The 8,347-nt window shown below is 40.7% G+C and overlaps 1 protein-coding gene across 1 annotated transcript in view; it reads right to left on the reverse strand.

The window, feature by feature from the left end:
• Positions 1–8,347, reverse strand: part of PLEKHB2 (pleckstrin homology domain containing, family B (evectins) member 2) — a 28,445-nt gene that overhangs the window by 11,963 nt on the left and 8,135 nt on the right. Inside the window, exon 2 of the mRNA XM_010568217.1 lies at positions 4,972–4,975. The gene's annotated coding sequence lies outside the window, so the exon portion shown is untranslated. The remainder of the gene's footprint in view (positions 1–4,971; positions 4,976–8,347) is intronic.

Consider the following 8,347-nt stretch of genomic DNA (forward strand, 5'->3'; position numbering starts at 1 on the left):
GGGCCTTGCGGGATGCGCAGTGTTTGCCGTGGGACCCCGTGGCATTTGGTGGGAACGTGCCTGTCCCTGTTTGGATCCCTCCACGGGGGAAGGTGTGGTGCGGGACAGTGCCCCAGTTATGGTTAATGTCTTCCCCAAGACACGACAGTATCTCACTATTTTAAATGCGTCCCTTTCTGCCCAGGTTAGCAGTTGGCACAGTGTCAGCCGCATCACACTAAGACACGTAGACGTTTTTCTTTTCTCCCTATCTTATGATTATGAAAGGGACATTTTCTGATCTCATGGCAGGGAACTGCAGCAGAGAATGACAGAGTCGCTTTGTTCAAGCAGTCACACAAGTACTCAAGGACAGAAAAGGCCAGCTAGTCTGTGACCTCTTACATAAAACAGCCACAAACTGCATCTTGGTGATTCTTGCATGACAGCTCTAAACTCTATTTAGGTTAGTGCTGCCCACACACTGCAGAATCTGAACTGATGGAGAATGCAGTAGTTAATTATCTTCACGATCCAAATTGTGTTCTCCATTTCTAACTCAAAATATATGAGATAGTTACAGTTTAAAATGAGGAAAACCTCTTACGGAGATGTAATATTTCCCCTGGATGATGGAACTTCCTGTTAGAACTTTTCCCAGGCTCATACTGGTAACATAGGAGGGAATATGACTCCTATCATCACAGTAAGTAAAAAGAAAAAAATGTCTTTTTGTTTTAAGACTGGACAACACAGAAATAGTATTCATCATAGATACAATCTCACTTAATCTGTCAACAAGCTCCTAGACTTCCTCCTACCCATCCATTCTGCTGTCTTGAACACAACAGCGATTCTAACTAGAAATTACATAGAAAGCCTGTAATAGTGTAGTTCATGGCTGTAGTGTAGTCCATGTTTTGATGTATCTTTGAAGTGACATAAAAGCAGTGACGGCAGAACAAGAGGGATAAAGAGAAATCATGTATCTGTGAATAGAACTGCAGGTTTCAGAAACAACCAGTAAATGAGATTTGTGTAGATCAAAATCTGTTTATGTAGGAGTCCTTCCTCTGAGGCTAGAACTGTTCACCTTTCATTGCTGAACAAGTATTTTCAGAAACTTGGAGGTATTGGTTTAGAGGTGGAAAGCAAGACAATCTTTAGACTGAGGGAGGGAGCAGTTTTCTTCTGGAACGAAAAATATTCCTCTTGAGGATTTGGGAGCCTAAGCAGATCCTGTCCTTGGCGAGCAGTCACTAGGGGACAGCTGCCCTTTTGGCATGAGTTCAAAGTGTTGGCTGTCTGGGTTCATGTAAAACTTTAGTTTTCAGATTAGGTTTAAAACCATTTTAAAATTCATTGAGAAACTGTCATGGTGTTTCCTGAATTAATTACCACCATGGGCACAGAACATCAAGATTTTGTTTAGTAGCTGTTTGGGACCATGTCCAATACTATGTTGACCTTGGAAACTCAGTTAGGGAGAGTCAGGGCCGTCGTCATAGAAGTTCTGTGCCACACAGGTCCTGTCTGATGGTGCACTACAGAGGCATAGATCCAGGAAACACCAGATTTTCAGCCTGCTGGAAACTCAAGCATATGCTGGAAACCCATGCAAACATATTAGGCTTACCATCTCATTAAATTCTGAAATGTTTTGAATTAAATATTTTGGGCTCTGCATTTGCTGATGAAACTTTCATCAGTAAGTTTCTAACTAGCTGTGCTGCAGAGCTGAAGGCCTAAGTCTTAGTACCCTGAGCAAAAGAACTAGAATATTTCCATGAATACTATTACAAATGTAGATTGTTTTCAAATTGTTTGCCAGTGAAGTGTGGAAGTGAAGGCTTTTGTTGAGATTTTCAGCCTATTCATAATTGCACCTTCAGTTTGGTTATGTTCAAAGCATGGTGTAAGATTCACCCCTCACCAATAACTTACAAAAAAAAATATGTTTGGAATGTTTCAGAGTTACCAAACCCCCTTTTTTTACTCCCATCCTTATCCTGAATCAAAGAAACCAAAGCTGAAGTTCAACTTGCCAGTTGCTAAATGCCTAAGAAATTGCTATTTGGAAAAATGTATTTGGAGAAAATTGAGCCATATGGTGACTTCTAATTCTTTGTCGTAATGCAGCTGACATAATGCATCTCTTCAATACCTGCTAAATTTTGACTGCCACCAACGTAACCATTTGAATTTTCACAGTCATTTAAGGGTCTTTGTTGATTCTTTCTATGCTGCTGAAATTTAAATTTCAAATTTCCTACTCTGGTTCATAAAAGATAATTAGACTCTAAACCAAGCAGAATACACATTTTCATTAAGGATAAGCAAATCATTTTAAACAAAATACATGCCAGCATTATTAAGTATTATAATTAATGCTGTTAATACTACTACAACTAATACAGTGCTCGACCAGGCTAAAAAAATCATATTAAGAATCAGCATTGCTTGCAAGTTAATGAAATAAAAAATATTTAAATCAAGAAAAATATTAATAAATGGACCAAACAACCCTGGTTGCAACAGAAAAATAGGAGACCTGCTGCTGGAGAACACCTGAATAAGGAATTAAAAGAACTAGGACTCCAAATTTGTTATATGTTTATTACTGTATTTATTAGTTTTTCAAAGCTTAAGTATGAAGCTTGTGGGCAACTTAGAAGTAGTTAGGCATTAGGTGAGAATAGCAGAGCAGAAGATAGTCCAAAAATAAAGCAAGTTTGATTAAGTGTTTGTGGAACTAACCAACTCTGCAATACTTTGTACATAGCCTATAAAGTTTCCCTGATGTGAGGGAGATGGAAAAGAACATACTTCTAGTTTTCCAGAAGGTTGTATTGTCTTAGCCGTGTATATAATGGTCCCAAACAAAAAGGTAAATAACAGACTTGGACAAAAATCTTTATCCAGGCTGCCTTAACATACTTCCTTCTCTCCAGTGGAAAAGACTCCTAGCTCTCAGTTCCTGCCATTCCTGTGGGTAGTTGCACCCAGGATTAAAATTCCCTGGCACATTTTACCTGCAAAAATGAATCTGTGTGATCAGTTTTTATCACGAGATGAGTGTCTACGGAGGTCCTGAACAGGACTGCAGTATGCAGGCAATGCAGGACAGCCTTCCCTCTGAAGAACTACAATCCAGACAGGTCTCCTAACAGGAGTATTGTCTTACATGTGAGGAGCTGAAGTGAAGGGCCGAGATTTTAAATAGCTTTGGGTTTTGTTCCACTCAAATTTGCAAAACATAACGTATCCATATAGAAAAACATAACTCATAATTGCAAAACATAGCATATCTGTATAACATATCTGGAAGATGAAGTTTGCTTGCAGACCGTACAAATGTTCTGCTCCAGCTGAAAGTAGCTAGTAGTAAGACCCCAGCAGTGCAGACTGCAGCATGTGTGAGCAGCCAAGCTCCCAGGGATCATGGAGGCATATTGTGATTGCAGACACACAGGAAGGGCTGTGCCACTTGTCTTCCCAGCTCTCATTAGCCTTGAGAGCTGGATTTTGCTAAAGGTGATGTGAGCAACAATCTACTGTGTTGACAGAACAGATGAGCATTTTTGGAGCAATTCAAGAACTTAAGACATCTATGTCTTAGGAAGATCTGTGGGCTAAGGCTTCAGAGTTGAGAAAAGCCTAAATTTGTTTTGAAAATGGGACTTGCCTTTAAGCAGAACAATGCCTGATTAGCTCTAGCATACTGACAGCATGAGTGAGAGACTTGCCCAAGTGCATGAGAAGGCTGTGGCAGAGGTGGAGGATGCTCCTTCTTGACCTATAGCTGAAACCATGCTTCCTCTCGTTTGCTTCCTTCTGGCCTGTGGTTTGTGGAGCACTCCAGACACCTCAGTATGCTCCTGCAATTAAGTGATCTCTTCAGACACTTACTCCGGAGGAAACAGTATGGAGAGTTATATGCAAATAAGATGCTGTCTGCAACTTCCTGGTGTGAAGCCAGTGTAGCTCTCCAGGCAGCAGATTGCAGAGTATACCAAGAACAACAGACAAACAAAAAAGTCCAGCCAAAAGCTGAGGAACTTTCTGGGTGAGACTCTGGGATTTCATTGTCAGCTTCTATTGTTCAGATCTGATTAAAAACAAACTGGTAGGAGAAAGACCACGCGCTTATCAGACATCCCTGCAGGTCACGCCACTAGAAAGCCATTTCAGTTAGCAATGTGGCCTGTTTGGCAGGAAGAGAGTTTTGGATTTCACTTTTATTTGTAGGCAGTTTTGAAAAGCATAGGATTATCAGGGATGGGCTAGGTCTTTTGCAACTTGCAGAAAAGTTCCTGTCTCATTGCAGCCATTCTGAAGAGGAAGAGGAAAAAAGACTTGTACAAAACATTTCTGTTTTCCACTAACAACTGTGTTTGGGCCTGACAGCCATCCAGCATCAGTGGGAGTGTTTCCTCTGAATTATCTGGGCTCTGACTCTCACCTTTACTTTACATTGGCTGTACTATTCCATTAGCACTTAAAGACAGTGCTACATGCACAAAGGAGAAGATTTACACTCACAGCCAAAAGACAGACACGGTAAGGGAAGAGGGAGAGATCAAAAGAGTAGTTACACTCCATTTTCACTGAAGGGACTAAAGCACAAACCCAGACACAGTCACTTACTAAACCTGTGCCAATGAGGTGAAACAGATCTACACCTCCCATTGCCAAGCCACCATGTATTTGTGTTCCCTCATCAGACTGCCACAGCCCAATGACCACAGAAGCTCCTGATCTATATTCTAGTCATTGTATTTGAACCTAAGTAAGAAAGCTTCAGTTACATGCTGCTTGTTAGTGAAGATTTGGACTTAGGGCAGGAGTTGGCTTTGGAAGAACTGTTGATAAGGGGGCATCTGTTTTGCCTTATTTTATTCTTGAAGCTCACTGGAACTGGTAAGTTAAAGTCAATTCCCTCATCTTGCTCTGAAGACCCTGCTCTGTGTTGTCTTCAAATGCATATTGAACCTGCCTTCTTAAACCCAGCCTGCCAAAAACTGGAATCAGTGGAAATCATCATGTCTTCAGAAGGTTTTGCATTAGGCCCCATATTTTTTCCCTTCTCTTCCAGCAGTCAGACATTAAAACATTTTGTCACAAAGTGGAGCATGACTGTCTGTTGTTTCTTGGGAGTTATTGTGCTGTGTACTAGCTACACTGAAATGTGTAGAACATGTTCGTGTTTGACTTCTGCTTTTTATAGGGCTAGACTCCAATATCTGCATCTCCCAGAAGCTTCTGCATGCCTTTTGATTAAGCAGCAGGATCTCTGGCTAAGTGTAGAGCTTCTTGATTGACACTGTTTTATTTCTACAGCTGAGATCTGCTATACAGTCTTGAGGTGTTCTGGTTTTTTTGAGTGAAAATAGAAAATCTGACAGCTACTTTTCAGAAACAGTCCTGAAAGAGGGCCAGCACATTCTACACACCCAAACCCAGGTACTCTGAATTCTTTTGCTAAAAATAATATATGCCAAGCTATATAGTCCCACTGAGATCCTCTGACCGTGTTGCAGTACTAGGGCCACCACACAGCATAGTGCCATTTGTTGTTGCTAAGACAAGCCAGAAGCACATTATCTCCCACCAGAACAAGGAAAAGTGTAAAAATGTGCCTCAGAAGTGTCTCCCTTCATCTACCCTTTTGTATTTAGGTCTCCTGAATGATCATTCTTACTTAATTCTCATTCTTTTCAAACCTCCACTCTTAACACTTCTGGGACTAGATGTTTACTTGCCCATATGTGGACATTGAAGCAGAAATGCTTTAGGCCTGTGGGCTGCAAGAGGAAGAACAGGGAATTTAGCACCTCGCATCGGCATTCAACTTGCAGAGTTAGTAGAAAGAGATGGGCACCAGAGGAAATATGCAGGAAAAGCTACTCTGTCTAAACAAAACTATAGGTGGCATATCAAGCTGAAATGTTCCATATATGAATCTGACTGGCATGCAGAGTAGTTCCCTTCTAGCCTGCACCTAGGTTTCCCTCTTCTAGAAAGGCTGCAAAGGGTGGAAGTGTATGCCTAGGTTGAACTAAGAAACATGCCTTCCCTCCCTCACCACTAACATGATAGCACAACAGTGCTACAGGGTCTGTCAGCCCAAGCTTTGCTAAAATAATCATATTGGATTTGAGTCAGAACAGAAATGTTAATCTGCTTTCCTTTCCTTACTGTGTCAGGTCTGGAAGTGTTTGCAGGTTGCTATAAAATGCCATCAAAATGAAAATTGTAAAGATTTCTGTTTGAAGCACTGAAGGTACTTCCCCTATGTTAATGTGTTGGGCCAGCACTGGAAGAGACAGCTCTTAATTAGAATGTAGTGAAAAATACTGCAGACAATGCCTATTTGTGCAGTATTTGGTAAATCTAGAGAGGATAATGCTCTCCATATTGTAGGTTCTTTGCATATGTGAAAGCTTAAGCAACAATTACTTGACAATTTCTATGTACCTTGCAGAAAGCATTCACCAGAAAACAGTGATGGGAACAATCAAGCTCCAGGCATGGAGCCAATATGCAACTGATTTTTACAGTGTGTGGATCAATTGCTGAAAACCTCATCTATATAAAAAAGGCTTCCGAGTGCACACTAAAAGCTCTTTACATGACTTGACACATGATCTAACAACAACCAGAAATGGAAAGTTCTGTTGTTGTTTGTATCACAGTAATTACAGAGGCTTGGGCATCTTTGTGCTCTGTATGTATGCAGCAAAAGAGGCAGCCCTTCCTCCAATAATTTATCATTTAACAGACATGGTACAAAACCAGTTAATACAACCCATCTCTGAGACCAACTCACCAGACAAGGTGCTGTTTACTTACTTTGAACAGGTAGATAAGTTGGCTCCAAAGCAGAAAGCTGTTTTCCAAAACCATTCAAGCAAGAAAAGCAGATACAGTGATTTCAGGGATTGTGGTTTAACTGTAGTTTTATTGCCAGCTGTGTCTGTATTTCAAGGTGCACTGTCTGGTTTCCAACTCCGCAATAACATTCGGCCAACATCCATGTCTTCAAAGAAATTATTTCAGCCAAAGACATAAGAATTAAGGCAATATTTCAAACATTCTTTGTTCAAGTGTCACTCGACTCTGAAAAAGCTACAAACGTTCAGAAAAAATGTAAGATCTGTGGGACATGAATTCTTCCTGCCATGTTTTGTGTGGTACCTTACACAATGGGTTTTGGTCTCAGCCAGGCCCTACTGTAATGTAAGTAAGAGAAAAAATTATTGCAGAACAGGTACTTAAAAAGTTTAAGGCATATCGAGAGAGTTCATATTCCCTTAGAATTAGCACAGTTTGAGATCTACTAGTCCTAATTCAGTGTATAAAAGGTGTCTACTTCAGGCATTGACTTTGCTGGGACTGTTCATATTGATAGGCACCTGTGCTGAATCAAAGCATTAGGCCAGTGCAGTAAAAAAAAATATCCCCAGCCCTCATGTTCAGCAAGGATTGGCTCCTGTCGACTGGCATTTGACAACACCTCAGAGCCTAAATGAAGCCAGCCAAGTTATAATGTGTAACAGGATTTCCTGGAAGCTTTCTCAGACTGTCCCCATTTGCATAGCTAGAAGTCCAGATTTACCAATTTACTGAGTGCCTGAAGAAGCAGATAGGAATCAATTTTAAAAATAATCTAAGGAGGTGCATCATCTTGCTTATTAACTTTCTGAGGTACTTTTCAAATACTTCTATGGTACCAATTCATCCCATCAAACTTCAGACACTTCATTTAGGCACTGGGACAGTGATGTAGTTGCTTTAGATTCCCTCTATAATCTCCAGAAGACAGAAAGGCCTCTCCAAGGAGTGCTTCCACACATCTCGATTTCAGTCACACTTCAAGGGTGCCATTATGTCTCCACTGAATAAACAGAAACCCTAGAGTGATCCTTCTCCTAATTTAGATGTATGAGGGGCCTACTGCTAAGTAGAAAAAAACCTGGATCTAGGGTTTCTTACTGTATCTTGAAGTGTTTTGAAAATGTGGTCCAAGATGACTTCTTCCTTGAGAAGCACAGAGCATGGGAGTTCATGCATTCACTTTGACTCAAAGAGAACATTGGCTTCAACTTAAATAGTGGCTCTAGCATTCACTATTTCTCACCTGAGGTGGTTGCACTGCATAGGAGTAGTCATGTCTCCAAAGCCTGCATAAAGATCTGTTAGCTCTTTCCTTGGGGAAGAGGGAAGGGCTTAGAACTATATACAGTACTCGCATTAATATTGCATTGCCTTGCAGTAGCACTGAGCTTCACCCCATACCTAAATAATGCTTGTCCCATTAAAAAGCATAGGTACATTAAAAAAAATCTGGAAGGCATTAATATTTGTA

This window comes from Haliaeetus leucocephalus, unplaced genomic scaffold, assembly GCF_000737465.1.
Source record: "Haliaeetus leucocephalus isolate CR32 unplaced genomic scaffold, Haliaeetus_leucocephalus-4.0 Scaffold240, whole genome shotgun sequence".
Lineage (NCBI taxonomy): Eukaryota > Metazoa > Chordata > Aves > Accipitriformes > Accipitridae > Haliaeetus > Haliaeetus leucocephalus.